Below are 18,935 nucleotides of genomic sequence, written 5' to 3' on the forward strand. Positions count from 1 at the left end.
ATATTTCTTACTAATTGTTGATTCTAAAATGCAACCCAAGAACTTATTTTTTCACAATAAATGTCAAAGTTGTGACCCAGAGTGACGTAAGTTCTTAACTTTAGCTTTGTCTTTGTTGTTGTTGTTGTTTGTTTGTTTTTTGAGACAGAGTCTTGCTCTGTTGCTCAGGCTAGAGTGCAGTGGCGTAATCTTGGCTGACTACAACTTCCACCTCCCAGGTTCAAGCTATTCTCATGCCTCAGCCTCCTGAGTAGCTGGGATTACAGGCATGCGCCAGCACGCCTGGCTAATTGTGGTATTTTTAGTAGAGACAGGGTTTTGCCAGTTGGTCAGGCTGGTCTTGACCTCCTGACCTCAAGTGATCCACCTGCCTCAGCCTCCCAAAGTGTTGGGATTACAGGTGTGAGCCACCATATCCCGCCTGTCTTCTTGTTAGACCCAACAGTTGAACCATCATCATATACTATTATGCTGACATTAATTATTCTTTTCATTATAATTTTTAGTGTTCACAGCTGTGGTGAACTGTCCTTAAGAGCCAAAATATTACATTGAGTGGTAACCAGGTATATTTAGAAGCTGTATGGCCTGTCTAGGTGGTAAATCATTCATCATTGGAGTTATCATTTCCCCCCGAAAACATCTGCCCTAACCTGCTCTCACACCCACAACCATGGTGACAAAACAAAATTATTAAAAATGTCAATTTAATTTCCAGATATTTTCACAAGAGTTCATCAATAATGCATGAGACTTACTTTGAATAGTACCTTTTTTTTTTTTTTTTTTTTTGAGACAGAGTTTCACTCTTGTTGCCCAGGTTGGAGTAAAATGGTGTGATCTCGGCTCACTGCAACCTCTGCCTCCCGGGTCCCAGTGATTGTCCTGCCTCAGCCTCTCGAGTAGCTGGGATTACAGGCACCCGCCACCACACCCAGCTAATTTTTGTATTTTTAGTAGAGATGGAGTTTTACCATGCTGGCCAGGCTGGTCTCAAACTCCTGACCTCAGGTGATCCACTCGCCTCAGCCTCCCAAAGTGCTGGGATTACAGGCGTGAGCTACTGCGCCCGGCTGGTACCTTCTTTACCCAAGTGTTCTACTGGAAGAAAATCTATGGTAACAGTGCAAAAGTTTTGAAACAGATGAGGTAGAGGAAATGAGTACTTTACAAAAGATTTCACAACAGATTCCCTTCAAGTAATGCAATTATCTAAATAATTGCTGAATGTGATATAAATTTTATCTATAGCTATATGTTTGCAGCAATACATCTGAAAAGTGAAGCAGGGCCCCTGCAGCATTTATAGAAGAGGAGGCAATGCTGCTGTGTAGGACTTTCTAGCAGGAAACACACCTGTTAATGAAACGATGGATGGACACATTTTCAAATATCTTGTGCGTGCATAAGGCTCTAAAACTAATATTTGTATCAATCACGAAGGCCGACAATAAATACAGTTGTTTGGAAATTTGCTGTAAGATTTCTTAGAAGACAGAAAATAAAATAGAGGCAATATAATAAAGTTGGTAAGAGCACAAGCTTGGGAATCAGACTAGATGACTAGATTCTAACCAGAACAAGATTCTGGTGATGAGGCTTATTATTTACAAGACTTTGTGAAATTAACTTCTTCAGCTGTCTGTTTTCTCATTAATGAAGGAAGCCACAGGGATGTTTTGTAAGGTTTGAGATCATGTATGTAAATATTTAGCAATGTATCAGGCATCTAGTGGCACCAAATGCTAAAAAAAAAAGGATATTATTATCTAGATGAAACATATTCGTATAAAAATGCTCACCGCTCATTCATTCATTCACTCACAACTTTACCAAAGGGTTATTGAACTTTAAAGTTAACATAACATGAACTATGCTAGGGGCCGAAGATACAAAGATGACTACAAAAATTCGTATCTCTTGAGTGAGAGAAGAGAGAAGTGTAGATGACAGGGCGGTAAGCATTATACCCGAGGTAGTTCAGGGTGTATGAGAATACAGGAGAAACGAACTGCCTCATTGTAGATATGGTTTTTTTTAAAAGGAAACTAATGATCTAACTGGCTTTCAAAATAGCCTCCTTGCCTTTGTATTAGAGAGGAACACTGCTTTCTTGACTACTCTAAGTTCTATGGAATTAAGTTACTCTCCTGTTACATGTTCCTTTCTTTGGACAAAAAAAATTAACCTATTGGCCAGGTGCGGAAGCTCATGCCTGTAATCACAGCATTTTGAAAGGGCGAGGCAGGCAGATCGCTTAAGGTCAGGATTTCGAGACCAGCCTGGGAAACATGGCGAAAGTCCGTCGCTACTAAAAATACAAAAATTAGCTGGGTATGGTGGTGCGTCCCTGTAATCCCAAATACTCAGGAGGCTGAGGCAGGAGAATCGCTTGAACCTGGGAAGCGGAGGCTGCAGTGAGCCAAGATCATGCCACTACACTCCAGCCTGGGTGATACAGTGAGACCCTGTCTCAACTGGAAAAAAAAAAAAGAGAAAAAAAATTAACCTATTACTCTCATTTTGTGGATCGGAGTATGTTGAAAAAAAGGAGGGTGTGATCTATGGTCCTGCTGCCCTGAAATGTCATATAGGACAAGAGTCACACTGGTCAACCTGCATGAATATAAAAAGTATACAAACACAAGCACAAAACAGGAACATAATGGAACCATTATGGCTCCCTTTATTCTGAAGGGATTGCTATAGCCTTTGATGGTGGAGTCAAAGGAGGTAATTGCTGCCGGTTCATCTTTATTCCCACCTTCCACTAGAACTCTAGGAGTCTGCCTGTCTTCCACTGAGGGAGTGATCTGTGATCTCAAGCTCACTGTTGAAACCACCAACGGAATTCAGCATCTTACCGCTCTGAAACTGGCCTCCTTTAATATTACCTGATGGATCTAACTTTCGTTATTTTGTTTTAAAAGCTACACTGGGAGAAAAATACCCTAAAAGTATTTGCTCCTGATTTAGCTTTTCTAAAAACAGAACTCAAAGTTCAAGGCCCTTAGCTGGGAAAGAAGCTGCTTGTCAAGATCTTTCACCACGACCTCGGCAGCCGCTCCCTCGGCGCGGCCACTCCCTCGGCAGCGCCTCCAGGCTCCCAACATTGTTTTCTCCTGAAAAGGCCAAGGCCCTACAGAATTTCTGAGGGGGATTTTTAATAGTGACGTCATTCCAAAAGCTGCCCAGCTGCCTGCTGAATTCTTAGAGCAAGGGGGACTTAAGGGAGATGATTTCGAGACACAGCTTTAAGAAGAAAGGACACAATTTGAACTGTTGTATATAAATAAAGTGTGAAGTTAAATAGTAGAAAAAATGAGATTTTTAATCTTTTTTTTCTTTTTGGCACTGTTTTCTTCTTTCCTTCTGCTATCAACTATTTTTGCTAGTGGATGAAAAGCTATAAAACAATAAGAAAAAGTTGTAAATGTGCTTTACTCTGTGAAAGGCCATATGGTACCCCTTTACTATCCTAGGGAACATTTTTCTATTGATCCTTGCAATGTTATATACATTATGTTCAATGGTAGCTAGTTCCACAATATTCAAGGGGTATTTAATTTCAAATAAAATTATGGCCAGGCATGATGGCTCACGCCTGTAATCCCAGCACTTTTGGAGGCCAAGGCAGGTAAATCACTTGAGGCCAGGAGTTCAAGACCAGTCTGGTCATCATGGTGAAACCCCATCTCTACTCAAAATACAAAAATTAGCTGGGCGTGGTGGTGCAAACCTGTAATCCCAGCTACTTGGGAGGATGAGGCACAAGAATTGTTTGAACCCGGGAGGTGGAGGTTGCAGTGAGCTGAGATCACGCCACTGCACACTAACCTGGGCGACAGAGTGAGACGGTCTCAAAAAAAAAAAAAAAAAATTATGCTTGAATCAGTCTAATAAGAAAACAATCTGAATTATGATTTGCCTTTCATTTACTGAAGTTCAGCGTCTCCTGAGTTTTTGTACATCCTACCCAAAAGAGGGGTAGGATGCATGAGATCTGCTTCTAAAGCTTTAAAAAATAAATGTACAGTATTTAAGTATGTTTCCTGTCTTTTATACACATTTAAATGCATAATGCAAATAAATACAAAAGTCATAGCCTTTATTTTATTTTATTTTGAGACAAGTCTTGCTCTGTCGCCCAGGCTGGAGTGCAATGGCGTGATCTTGGTTTACTGCAACCTCCACCTCCTGGGTTCAAGTGATTCTCCTGCCTCAGCCTCCTGAGTAGCTGGGGTTACAGGTGTGTGCCACCACACCTGGCTAATTTTTGTATTTTTAGTAGAGACAAGGTTTCACCATGTTGGCCGGGCTGGTCTTGAACTCTGACCTCAAGTGATCTGCCCGCCTCAGCCTCCCAAAATGCTGGGATTACAGGCACCCAGCCATAGCCTTTATTTTTAATGCTTTGCTATATGACTACTGCTCAGATTCCCTACTTAATTTCTGTATCATTCCTTTCATGTTTACTAGTTGTAGCTGGGCCAGTTACTATTTATTCCTAGGTATATCTAAGAGATCTTAGGCAGCTAAAAAGCCAATTTTATATTCTTGATTTGCTACTTCAATTAAAACTGAAGAAAGCACTTTTGCATATACAGACAAATTTTATCATGGGAAAACTTGGGTGCACCATTCTCTCCCTCCCTCCTTCCCTCCGTCTTTTCTTTTCTCTTTTCTTTCTTTCCCTCCCTCCCTCTTTCTTTTTCTTTCCTTTCCTTCCCCTTCCCCTTCCCCTCCCTCCCTCCCTCCCTTCCTTCCTTCCTCCCTTCCTTCCTTATTTTTCCACCTGTTCAGCCTCCTGTATTTCCAATCTATGCAGGCACCTAGCCAGGAACTGGAGTTATCCCTAGCTCCTTTTTCCTTTGGAGAAACAAACCTAACTGTGTCTATCTTCGATCTCGCCTTTGAACTGATGCAATTCATCCTGCCATAATCTATCATGCTCCCCTTTTTTTCATAACATTTATTAAAGCTTTTAATTACATATTTACTTGGGTAAATTTATTTAGAGTCTATTTCCATGGGGATAGAGACTATTTTGTTGTATAGACAGTGACTAGAATAGGTCTGCCACATGAGAGGCACCGAATAAATCTAGGCTGAGTTTTTTAAATTGAATGATTTGTGTCATTTAAAAAATATTTCTTAATAATTGATGATCTTTTGGCCTCCAATAATCTTCTTCTGATTTTTCACCTCACTGCTGTCACTATAGTACATTGTGAAGGGCTAGAGGATAGGAACCACATCTTTTTATCGCTGTATCCCCCAAACCTAGGACAATGCCTGACCCATTTTAGCAAATCACTCACCTTTGTTGCATTAATAAATGAATGTGCATCTTAATAAGCAACAACCATGAAATGATTTTTATGTTTTGATGAACCTCCTAGAAGGTCCATACTGCTCTTTATAGGTTTCTGTGAATAATATCTTAACACCACAGGATTGCAATACTGGATACTGGATACTAGAAACAGAAAACCACCCCAACAAATCTATGGTAAACTCAAATGGTCAAAACAAAGCAGATTATTCTGCACCTTCCCAGAGCAAGACTATATCCTATATTTAATGCTTCAGTCAGTCCAGCTTTATTATTTATTTTTTGTAAGAAAAGTTCTTTCCAGGCACGGTGGTTCACACCTGTAACCTCAGTACTTTGGGAGGTTGAGGCTGGAGGTTCACTTGAGCCCAGGAGTTCAAGACCAGCCTGGGCAACACAGCAAGAGCCCCTCTCTACAAAAAAAAAAAAAAAAAAAATTAGCTGAGTGTGGTGACATGTGCATGTAGTCCCAACTACTCGAGAGGCTGAGATGGGAGGATTATTTAAACCCAAAAGGTCAAGGCTGCAGTGAGCTGTGATCATGCCATTGCACTCCATTCAGCCTGGGTGACAGAGCAAAAACCCTGTCTCAAAAAAAAAAAAAAAGTTATTTATTCTAACTTGATAGGGGACATTCTCCACCCGTAAGTACCTTTCACTGGCAGCAAAATTTCTTTCACATTAATCAATCTGAAATTCCTTTCACCCAATTATATCTAATTAGAACTCTGTTCAAGGAAAGTAAATTATTTTTTGCCACACCTCTACTTCCCCCTTACACCTTTTGAGTATTTATAGAAAGTTGCTGTAGTGTCCTTGAGAAATTTCCTGGATAATCTGACAATATTTATCATCTTTCACACTTATTCATTAGTATCTCTCTTTTCTCAATGGTTTTTTTTGGCCTATCTGGAATATTCTCCAGTCATTTCCATCTTTCCTATACTAAGATTCCCTAGGATGAATTCAGTTCTTTAGATTCAAATACTACATGGCTATTTATCAGTAAGCAGGGCCTTACAAAACTAAAGGCTTTTACTTTTAAAAAAAAAAAAAAAAACTAGGTTCTTTAAAAATTATTTTCGCCTTTAAAATATATATCTTATTATTTCTTCCTTTGGGTTTTGATTCTGTTGTCATTAACTGGGTCACACTGTGTAATAAAGTTCTTTGGATCTTTGTAGGTCATTGGATCTTTGTAGTCAGACTAACCTGGGTTCAAATCCCAGCCTTGACACTGACCAGCTATGTGAACATGGGCAAATTATATACAGTCTTCCCTCAACATCCGTGGATTCAGCATCCATAGAATCAACCCACTGTGGATCAAAAATATTTGAGGAGAAACCCAGTAAAAAATAGCCATACAACAATACAACTAAACATTACAGTATAACAGCTATTTACATAGCATTTATATTGTATTAGGTATTATAAGTAACCTAGAGATGACTTACAGTATACAGGGGGGTGTGCATAGGTTATATGAAAATACTAAGCCATTTCATATAAGGGACTTGAGCATCCACGAATTTTGGTATCCTCGGGGATCCTGGAACCAATCCCTCGAGGATACTGCGGATGGAGGAACAGGGACAACTGTAATCAATTTAAGTCTCAGTGTCTTCATTTGTAAAATAGAAAATATAGCACATAAAGCTATAACTTAGCACATAAACGTTGCTAAATTACCTAGTATGAGGTCTGGTCCATAACAGCCATTCACCAAATGCTCATTCTCTTCTTTATGCGCCTTCTAATTTTGTCCAGACCTTCTGAAGATTTTGATATTTTCTAATTGTTTGCTTGATGATTACATGTCCTCATCAAAAGTAGAATGGTATACTATCTATTTATTCAGTGAATTACTGCATTCCACTTTCTGCTTAGAAGACATTTTAGAGAATTTCATGACCTTGTCCACTTCTCTTCCCAAATGTGACTGATTTTTATTATCCATCAATTTGTAAAGTTTTGGCTGGGTGTAGTGGCTCCAGCCTGTAATCCCAGCACTTTAGGAGGCCAAGGTGGGAGGATCACTTGAGCTCAGGAGTTCAAGACCAGCCTGGGCAACATAGTGAGACCCTGTCTATACTAAAAATAAAAAATTAAAAAATTAGCTGGGCATGATGGCACATGCCTGTAGTCCCAGCTACTCAGAAGGCTGAGGCAGGAGAATTGCTTGAGCCCAGGAGTTTGAGGCTGCAATGAGCCATGCTCATGACACCGCACTCCAGCCTGGGTGACAGAGTGAGACTCTGCCTCAAAAAAAAACACAATAAAAAATAAAAAAAATTGTAGCTTCTCTTTTTTTGGTGAATTTCAATATGTGTTATTTAATCTTTTTAAAGGATTGCCTTAGTATGATTATTATGTTATGACATATCTATTTTCTCTATTTCTCTCACTTCTTAAACTCTGGTTTTACTTCTTGGATTTAAAAAAAAAAAAAGCTGAGATTAAAGTTTCCCAACTATTACTGCCAAGTTACTGTTCTATTTAAAGTGTGGTTTCCACAAACAGTTACTTCATATTGATTCTATGCTGGAATCATTCACAGTTGCTTTCAATATAAAACAAGGATGTCTATGTTGTTTATATGGTATAAAATGAACTCATGTGACTTTGCCAAACCTACAATTTTGAAAGAAAAAGCCCACAAGTTACTATTTGAAGAGACCTCAATAACCTTTGGGAAGGAATGGACTGGTTCACAGGCACGAGAATAAACAAATGAAAGGTGCTTATGTGTTCTTACATGTGTAATTGTGGTAAGGTATTCTGGATTTAATTAGTGTAAAAATTGTACTTGAAAGATAGACTGAAATGAAAGCATCACTATACAAGAGGTAAAATGAAATAACTGTTCAAGAGAGATCAGTGCAAACAGAAATGCAGAGACTCTTCTGAGAGCATCATGAGAAGGGGCTATTTGAGTAGAGTGTGAAGAATGGCAATAGAGACTGAGGCAAGAGAGTCATCCACCCAAAGCACCTGCATCTCCATCAGTTGAGTAGTTTTCACCTAAGCCAGAAAGAAGGAAAAAAAAAAAAAAAGATCTGGATGATACAACCCTTTCTTTACAAAGATAGCTGGTTCATTTGGGTAGGTAGCCATGAAACCAGATGCTATCTTGGTAAATGCTTGGTTTGGGTTTTAGGGCAGAGAGACCAAGTTTGTTTTTATTCACTCTGTGCTAAAAGGCAATTGACTACATTTATTTTGGCCCATCAGGGAGGAAGGAAGGGCATGCCAATCTTTCAAGAGGTTGTTTACTTTGACAGAGAATGAATTCTGCTCTCTTTTCCATTTTCTGATTTTTCTTTTAATATGGAGAAAGACTATGTAATAGTTCAAAATATGTGTCTTGGCATGAAAGTCAATAAATTTATTGTAAAGGAATTAACTGGTTGTTTCCTAAAAAGAGTTAATTCTGTTCTACAGGCATTTCTTTAGACACCTGTTTCAAACAGTGTATTCTTCTAAAGTGAGGTTTTTTTTTGTTTTTTGTTTTTACTTAGGGTCTCACTCTGCCACCCTGGTTGTGTAGTGCAGTGGCGTGATCATGGCTCACTGCAGCCTCAAACTCCTGGGCACAAGTGATCCTCCTGCCTCAGCCTCCTGAGTTGCTGGGACTACAAATGCACACCATCATGCTCAGCTAATTAATTTTTTTTTTTTAAGAGAGCTTATGCTAGAGACAAGACTGCTATAAGCAGTGGTTTTCAAATGCTGGCCGGGAGACCGAAAGGCTGAATCAGAATCACCAACGATGCTTTTTAAAGGAATGCAGATTTCTGTCCAGACACCCTGTTGGAGATTCTGATTCAGTGTATTCTGGGCAGGACTCTTAAGATTGCATATTTTGAGTAAGTGCTCCCTGGTGATTCTGACCCACAGCCAGGTTTGGGAACCAATGATTTGAGGTGAGAAAAGTGGGGCTGTGAAAGTGGAGGCAAGACCTTGTCCAAACCATTTCACTTTTAACTCAGAGTCTGAGTCTGACTTCCTGATGAAAAATGACCTGAGAGTTTGAAACTGGCCGTGGTGAGAATGTTTCAACCACAGAAATTGCTAAATGGTGTGAATCAGGTCAGGGTTCCCTCCCACCACGAACCCTGCCGCAAAAGCCAGTACACAATTGTCCAGGAAGGTTACTCTTTTTTTTTCCTTCTTTTCTTTCTTTCTTTTTTTTTTTTTTTTTTGAGACAGAGTCTCCCTCTGTTGCCCAGGTTGGAGTGCAGTGGTGCAATCTTGGCTCGTTGCAACTTCCGCCTCCTGGGTTCAAGTGATTCTCCTGCCTCAGCCTCCCAAGTAGCTGGGACTACAGGCACCCTCCACCATTCCGAACTAATTTTTATATTTTTAGTAGAGATGGGGTTTCACCATGTTGGCCAGGCTGGTCTTGAACTCCTGACCTCAGGTGACCTGCCCACCTTTGCCTCCCAAAGTGTTGAGATTACAGGCGTGAGCCACCACCCCTGTTGTCACATTTTAAAAATATGCCTGCTATAGAAAAATCTACCTGTGTTATAGGTTACCAAAGTCACATAGGTGACTTTAGAGATTTCAAGTGAGTTACTCTAAAAGAGACTATCCTCTTTTAGAACAGAGAGATGAGATTCCTCAAAGTACTTCAGTACACAGTGAGAATTACATTCCCCTTTTTCTTTCTGTGCCTGAGCAACGAGTCACTTTGAGCCTCCATTTCTGTTCTCAGCCCTAGGTTCAGCTGGAGAGATTCATGTTTTCCCTTGTGTTTACAGACCTTAAATGCACTGTCCTTTAAAAAAATTTTTTTTTCCTAAGCTGTAGAAATAAATTCAGTTTCAGTGATCTCCCTAGTCTTACAAAAACAAACAACATCCCTGGAATCCTCAGAAGTGATTTCTTGGCATGGTAATGTGTAGTTGATTGTGCTGGGTCCAACAGTAGACTCTGATTAAGGTTGAAATAAAGAGGAAGTGAGAACAGGGATGATTTAATTTTTCACAAGAAATAAATCTATTGCCTAGAAGATTTGGTTCAGGGCCTCGTTTCTTCAGGTTTGATGAATTTATAACCATTAAGTAAAAATGTACACATAAGAACCATAGCATTTAGCATGGTGCTTCTCAGGAGAGTGGGAGGAAAAAAAATCTCCTAGAACACTCATGGAACCAGTAAGTCCTTGGCTCACCTGGCAGGAAACTAGCTACCTAACTGTAAACAAAACCCCAAGATTAATGTCATCAATATTTGTTGAATGAATCAACATGCCCAGGTAAGTATTTTATTACATGTATCATAGATGCTGTGAGGAAGAACATCATCAATTTGTTTCATTTTCTAGATCAACTCATTAAAAACGACTGAGATTAGAAAGCTGGACAAACTGGCTGGGCGCGGTGGCTCATGCATGAAATCTCAGCACTGTGGGAGGCCGAGGAAGGTAAATCACTTGAGGTCAGGAGTTCGAGACCAGCCTGGCCAACATAGGGAAACCCCGTCTCTACTAAAAATACAAAAATTAGCTGGGCGTGGTGACGAGTGCCTGTAATTCCAGCTGCTCAGGCGGCTGAGGCAGGAGAATCATTTGAACCTGGGAGGCAGAGGTCGTAGTGAGCCAAGATTGCGCCATTGCACTCCAGCCTGGGCGACAGGGAGAGATCCCGTCTCAAAAGAATAAAAAAAAAAAAAAAAAAGAAAGCAGGACAAACTGTATTTCAGCAATTTTACAGGAAAAAACAGAAACAGCCATCTAAGAAGTAGGGAGGGATCTTTTCAAGGAAGGCTTCCCTAAATTGTCCTCACTCACCCCCACACTCTCCCTAAGGCACTTGCTGTATCTTTTTCATTGCATTTTCCTCTTGTGAAATGGGTGGTAATAACGTTACCTACATCGAAGTGCTTTAGTGAAAATTAAAAAAGTGAAAACATACACAGCCCTTTGAATGTGACCAGAAAATAGTATGCACTCAATATACGTCAGCAATTACTATGATATTGTCATCATCATCACCACCACAGAGTACTGAAATGATCTATTATTATACATTTCTCCCCATCTAGAATGTAACATCTCTTAGGGAAGATCTTCTCATTTTCACAGACTTAGTGTTGGCACAGGGGAAGAACTCAATAAATGTTTTCTGAACTAAATAAACTGAGCTACAACTTATGTGCTTCTAGTAAATTTATCTCAGCTGTTGCTTCAGGTTTTCAATGTGTTTTTTGTTGTTGTTGTTGTTGTTGTTGTTTTCTGAGACATAGTCTTGCTCTGGAGGCTCCCAGGCTGGAGTGCAATGGCGCAATCTTGGCTCACTGCAACCTCCGCCTCCCAGATGCAAGGGATTCTCCTGCCTCAGCCTCCTAAGCAGGTGGGATTACATGTGCCTGCCACCATGCCTGGCTAATTTTGTATTTTTAGTAGAGATGGGGTTTCACCATGTTAGCCAGGCTAGTCTCGAACTCCTGACCTCAGGTGATCCACTGGCCTTGGCCTCCCAAAGTGCTGGGATTACAGGTGTGAGCCACCACACCTGGCCCGGTTCTAACTTTTGAGAAGATAAAAACTGGAAAAGAAGAGAGAGAAGAAGAAAAGGGCTGTCATATGTTCATTGCTGGCAGTCCAATAGACTAGATTGCCCAAGCCTAGTTAATATTATGTTTATGATTATTTCACTGATAGAAATGTAAGGTTCATCATTTCCTTGATATGCATTTGTAGGCTGTAGCACTTGGAAATGGGGAACAAATATATAGAAAAAAATCTTCTAGCATGTGTCTTCCCAAGCTAAGTCTTCATATAGATATGGCCAGTATAACAACATTTTCCAGTGTGTGCCATAGAACATGGGTCCCAAAAGATGCTTCGAAAGAAAAGCATTCTCTGGTTAAATTGGAGAGATGTCAAAACTCCAAAACAGGTTTATAATAAACATTAGCATATTAGGCTCTGAGACATCCTGAAGTGAAGAAACCTTTGATTGATTTATTTCCTAAATTTGAAGGCCATAGCAAAATTTCCCCTCACATAATTTCTATTAACATTTCATGGAATTAGAGCTCTGCAGATCAAACTCTGGAAAATGCTGTACCACAGAAACATATTTATTCAGATTTCCATTTTTTCTCAGTAAACCTCTATATAATTTATTCTAAAATATTCTAAGTCTATATGCACACAAATAGAGATGTAAACCTTCGTTAATTTGGATGTTTGCTTAACTAGGCTGTTCTGGCTAACTCTGAAAAGTTTAACTGTAGATTAAGTGCATAGAACCCTTGTTGAAAAGCATTCAATAGCACTCTCAACCTTAAAAAAAAATGTTAAGAGATGGGAAATTTCTCTGCTGCCCAGGCAGGAGTGCAGTGGTGTGATCCTAACTCACTGCAGCCTCGAATTTTGGAGGCTCAAGTGATCCTCCCTCCTCAGCCTCCTGAGGAGCTGGGATGTCAGCTGTGCGCCATAATGCTGGCTACTCTGAACCTTTAATACGATTCAATAGCTCTGGGGTAGGATCAGAGGTTCTGCATTGCTAATCGGCAACCAGATGATGCCAATGCGGCTGGTCTGCAAACCACACACAGAGTAGCAGTTTGCTTTTCTGCCCTGGTAAGCTCGGTAAAATAAATATAATAAAATTGTTATTTTGAATAACACTGTACATGTTGTTGATGGAACCACATACTGAAATAGTTTAAATTTTTAAAATATCAACTTGTTTTCTTGATACTACCTTCCTCATAAAAGTAAAGTGGGAAATAATGGGGGGAAAACATCTAGCTATAAGAGTATCGCTGTCAGCACCTCACATGAAATCTGGTAATTATAGGTACTTAATAAATGTTAAGTACGTTAACTTATTTGTCATAAGCTTAATTATCAATTATAACTGAAGCAGTGACAAAGAGGTGACATAGGGATACATCTACTAAGGAGGGAATTAATGATATGAAAATATTACTAAAGAGTAATGAAAATGCTCTCAAACATACTGCCAATCAAACAACGTAGGTAGAGAGTACATAGGTAGAGAGAAATGGATGTGCTGATAAATGTTGGGATCTACTGCAGGCTCAGAAAAAGAGAAGAGAAGAACCAGAGTAATATTCTGGAAGCAGATGCCAGTAAGGAAACATAAGCTAGGGAAGCAGACACAGGCATCTCTGCCCCAAATGTATCCTGGAATAGTCATAAAGTGAATGGAGACAGGCTTTCCTAGGGAAGCCTACCCAGGGATCAGGGAGCTGTCTGGAGAGGGAAAGAAAGAAATACAGATCTTCGCTATGAACCCATCTACCTCCTATACATTATGCTAAAAGAACTAAATTGGTGTCGGTTATTTTCATAATTTTCTTACTTGGTGCATTAAGTACCATCCAAGTATTTGTTAACTAGGAATGATTACTAATATGACTTAGTAGTAGTAGTTTTTAGCTTCAAGTTTTTCAGTAGCCAGATGTAGGTGAATCCATAACAACATAAGGGGATCAGAAACTTGTTACAATTATGTTAGAATTACAGACAAATATGTTACAATTACCTTATTATGTTTCAGGGCATTTTTTTTTTAAGAGTATCTTAATGTGGTCTTGATGGAGTTTTCCTTGAAATGACTTTGGAGCCTTTGGTCTTCTGGTACTTGGGTATTATCTATAAATATACTTGGCTATATCTATAAATATCAACCAGGCAATTATAGTAGATGACGCACATGGACTGATTATCAACTACTTGTTGGTAGTTCAACTCGAGAGTTACTCTTGCTCCCTGACTGAGATGTCCAAGATGCAGGCACTTTCAGCCAACCACTTACCTGCTCTACTTCCCTCATCCTCACGCTGCTTTAATCACCTCCTCGCTCTTTCCTGTCTCTGGCCATTCTGAACTTTTTTTCAGTTGTCAGAATATGCTATATTCTTTCTTCCTTCTGTTCCTTTTTGGCAAATCCTGTTGAGTTTTCTCTCTGCTGGGAATATCTCTACTCATGCTTTGTTAATTTCCATTAAACTTCAGGTCTCAGGTTCTCAAAACTCAGAACACTCCACTCTTGCTAACTGCCCCTCTGATGTGCTCCCCTCCATACTCTGTAACACAATACTTATTATACTTCTGTGTATGAGTGTGTGTGTGTATACCTGTAGTTGCCTATATACACATATGTGTATGTATACATTACAGATAACTCACTAGACTTTGTTAGCTTTGTCAAAAGACTGTGTCTCTTTTGCTTACAGTTGTAATTCCCAGGAACTAGCACACCTAGCACATAGTAGCACTGAATAAGAATGAGTTGAGTGAAAGAATAAGCTTTAAAAAATATTCTAATTGCTCAAGTTCGTTGATGAATGTTCAGACATTTTCGTGGATTGAAAAAATAATAAAATGTTATGGGTGTTGTTTAATTTTAGCTGCATTCTCGGAATTTGCTTATGTTTTTCACAGACCTGGTAGTTTGGGAACCAAAACCTATAAAACTTGTTTTGCGTAAGTCTCTAGATGAGCTGTATAAGTAACAGTAACTACTAACAAGAGGTCACTTTTTTTCCTAACTCCTCTTTCATACTCTTTTTATAAAACTCTGAAGCTATGAGTGTTCTAGGATTTAAAAAGCTAGGGCTGGTGACTTTTTACTTTTAGTAAGAATATGAGCCATATCTTGAACATAGAACAGTAACAAAAAACAAAACTAAAACAAAATAAACAAAAAGGTATTTATTTTGGCTCCAACTTTGCCAGTAAACATTTTCTTTTTTCTCTTTTTAATTGGTCAGACTTAGGCACTATAAAAGGGCTTCATCTGTTTTAATTCTTTGTACACTTACCTATCTTATGACTTTACAAAGCCAAACAATTTAAAAATCAGTAAAGTAAAATGCAAGGAATAATATGTAATGCTTTGAAATTAATCTGAGCTATACATGATTAAAATACATTGCAAATATATCACACTATACTAACTGAATTATTGTGATGGCCCCCAGTACCCTAGAAAATAAATACCAACATTTTTAGGTTGGCAGTTAAGGCCCTCTAAAATCTAGCCCCAATCAATCCTCCAACATTTTCTTGCACTATTCCCCTTGGTATTCTACTCTTTATTCTAACGGAAGTGACGCTGTTTGCTACACCAGCACATAGAAGAGGCTCAAATTTAGCAAAATGTTAGAAACTGGCTTTGTTAACCAATGTAAAATTTGGGGGGGTGGGTATGCTTTATTGAGATCAGTGTTTCTCAAACTTTACTGTGCATCAGAATCACCTGGAGGGCTTGTGAAAACTTGGATTGCTGGGCCCCATCTGCAGAATTTCTGATTCAGTTGATCCGTCTCAGGGCCCGAGAATTTGCAAGTCTAACACATTTCCCAGGTGATGCCGATGGTGCTGGTCCAAGAACCACGCTTTGAGAATCACTAGTTTGCTTGCTAACTTCAACTAAAGCTGAATGCTGAAAGTGCAAGTTCAATATGAATTGAGCTGCCTTTGTGTAACACAAGAACGGTCTTTTGAAAACTAAGTCAGATCATGCCACTTCTCTGCTGAAAACCCTTGCAGTGGCTCAACATTTTACTCCAAGTAAAAGCTGGTGAGCTTACAGTGGCCCATCAGTACATATTAGATTTTCTCCCCTCCCCAGTCACCTCTCTAGTCTCATCTCCTGACACCCCCAACTCTCATTCTGATACAGCCATGCTGACCCCCATGTTATTTCCTTTGTCACATCGGGCACCTTCCTGTCTTAAGATGTTCACTTTAGGCATTCCCTCTCCTTAGAATGTTCTTTCCCCAGTTAACTCTTTGGTGAACTTCTTCACTGTCTTCAAATCTTTGCTGAAATCTCACCTTCCCAGTGCTGGGGCCTACCCTCATTATCCTGTCCCGTACTGTACCCTGCCACTCCTCTTCCCACCCCAAGCCCTTGGCTCCCTGGATCCCTTCCCTCTTATTTTATTTTTTTCTTCTTTGATGATACTAGCCCTTATGAACTTCTCACATACTGTATATTTCACTTATTAGTTGTATTTCTTGTCTGTCTCCTCTATTAGAATATAAGCTCCTTGAGGGCAAGGATCTTTGTCTTATTCTCTGATGCATCTTAAGCACCTGGCACATAGTAGGCCCTCAATAAAAGTAACTGGATGAATGAATACATGAACACATTAGGTATACTGTACAGCATACTGTTTCAAGGAAATGCTATATAACAGTATCTTTTTGAAAATGTTTCCTGTTGCCCTACAAGATAACTTATCCAAGTTAATGACAAATTATTTTTCTTTCCTCTTTTATCTGCTTAGTAGTTCAGACATTCTCATTTTTAGACATTTCTACTAGTGGTCTGAGGCTATGGGATACACACGTATATATATCTATTCATTTAAACATATTCTGTACAAAATGGTGTCAGGACTAACTATGTTCTAGGTTGAAGCAATATTATAAGCAGAGACCGTTTTGTTAGCACATGGAGATTAGGAGCTATAACCTAGACCCTAAGGAGCTGCAGATTTTAAGGAAGTAATTATCTTTAACATAAGGTATTTTTGATCAATAAAGAGTAGAAACCCTATAGTATTATTTTCCACCTTCTGGCTTATAGGACATGACAGTTATTATAATACTAGTTTTCATTTTTTATTTCTTTATTGTTATTTTATTATTTATTTATTTATTTATTTTTGAGACGGAGTCTTGCTCTGTCACCCTGGCTGGAGTGCAGTGGCGCGATCTCTGCTCACTGCAAGCTCCGCATCCCGGGTTCACGCCATTATCCTGCTTCAGCCTCCCGAGTAGCTGGGACTACAGGCGCCTGCCACCACGCCCGGCTAATTTTTTGTATTTTTAGTAGAGACGGGGTTTCACCGTGTTAGCCAGGATGGTCTCATCTCCTGACCTCATGATCCACCTGTCTCGGCCTCCTAAAGTGCTGGAATTGCAGGCGTGAGCCACTGCTCCTGGCCTCTTTATTGTTATTTTTAAATATAATATTAAAAATAGAGACAGGGTCTTCTTCTGTTGCCCAGGCTGGTCTCAAACTCCTCGGCTCAAGTGATCCTCCCACCTCAGCCTCCCAGAGTGCTGGGATTACAGATGCGAGCCACCCCACCTGGCCTAGTTTTCGTTTCTTGACGGCTTATTCTATGACAGGCAATGTGCTAACCCTTTTATCTTATATACACACTTTGTCTTATATAGTTCTCATTACACTACAGGCAGGAATTTTACATATGAAGAAACTGAAGTCCGAAGAGCTTCAATAGCTGGCATAAGGTCACACAGCTGGCAATTGGCAGTAAAGGCATTGAATCTACATCTGTCTGAAACCTATTAAATATTACAAAGTCTGAGTACAAACAAGGAGCAAGAGTAAAACAGGATGCTGGGAGAAATATTATGACACAGATCCAGATTTGGGGCTTGGTGTGGAAAGTGAGCAGTACTATATCTTATCTGCCACTATTTAAGAGAAAAGCTTTTAACAAGCAAGCCCGTTCAAATTGCACATTGATATCTTCTCCCTGATGTTAAAAAATATTTTTAAAGAGCAATATAGTTTTTCCTTTAAAAAACTCGCAAATAACCCCAAGGTTTTAAATGCTTATTTCCCGTTGTAGTGCTTTCTTCCTGTCACTGTTTTTGAGCTAGAACATGGAGTCCTTGGTAGAGAAAGGAAGGGCATGATCATCAATCTCCATTAATAGTCTTGAGTGGCTTCTGTTATCTGATGATTTCTGAGCTGATAGAGGGTAAATACTGATGTGGTTAGATAAGCTATTCATCCACATTTGACATTTACGTAAGCCCTGCATGCACCCTTTATATTCACATATTTCAGATAATGTCCTATGAATTGGGTAGATCTTTTCAAATTCTATTCTTTTTTCAAATAAACCTCTTTTTCTTTTCTTTCCTTTCCTTTCTCTCTCTCTCTCTTTTTTTTTTTTTTTTTTTAAGAAAGGTTTGGCTCTATTGCTCAGGCTGGAGTGCAGTGGCACCATCTCAGCTCATTGCAACCTCCGCCTCCTGGATTCAAGCCATCCTCCCACCTCAGCCTCCCAAATAGCTGAAACTACAGGCGCACAGCACCATGCCCAGCTATTTTTGTAGTTTTTGTAGAGACAGGGTTTTGCCATGTTGCCCAGGCTGGTCTCGAACTTGTAAGCTTAAGCGATCCGCCTGCCTTGGCCTCCCAAAGTGCTGGGATTACAGGCATAAGGCACCATGCCTGGCCTCCAAGTAAACCTCTTCTCAGAGTTATGTCAATAAAAAAGCAGAACCCATGCTATAAGAGTTTAGTATTTTTGGGGAGAGCATAAAATTAATATGATTTCCTAAATTAGTTATGATAGGATACATTAGAGCAGTGTCAATCAAAATGGATTTATAAGGAAACCAAAACTAGTCTTTTTTCATGTTTAAGTTCACTGTTAAGGTAAAAGAATAACCCAAGTGCAGCAACTACCCCTTATTTCATCAGCTTGAGTCCACCTTCTACTCACAAGTAACGTCTTAAGAAATTAAATAGCTCTCCCTCTTCATCACTCTTTTTTCTCTTTTATTAGTCATCCTGTTTACCAAAATGCGGTGCTACAGGAAATAATTTTACTTTATGGA

The 18,935-nt window shown here is 39.5% G+C and overlaps 1 protein-coding gene across 2 annotated transcripts in view; it reads right to left on the bottom strand.

Moving 5' to 3' along the window:
• The window catches only part of NTN4 (netrin 4), a 129,515-nt gene that overhangs the window by 29,691 nt on the left and 80,889 nt on the right, over positions 1 to 18,935 (bottom strand). The gene's annotated exons all lie outside the window — the stretch shown is intronic.

Source organism: Pongo pygmaeus, chromosome 10 (assembly GCF_028885625.2).
Source record: "Pongo pygmaeus isolate AG05252 chromosome 10, NHGRI_mPonPyg2-v2.0_pri, whole genome shotgun sequence".
NCBI classification, from domain to species: domain Eukaryota; kingdom Metazoa; phylum Chordata; class Mammalia; order Primates; family Hominidae; genus Pongo; species Pongo pygmaeus.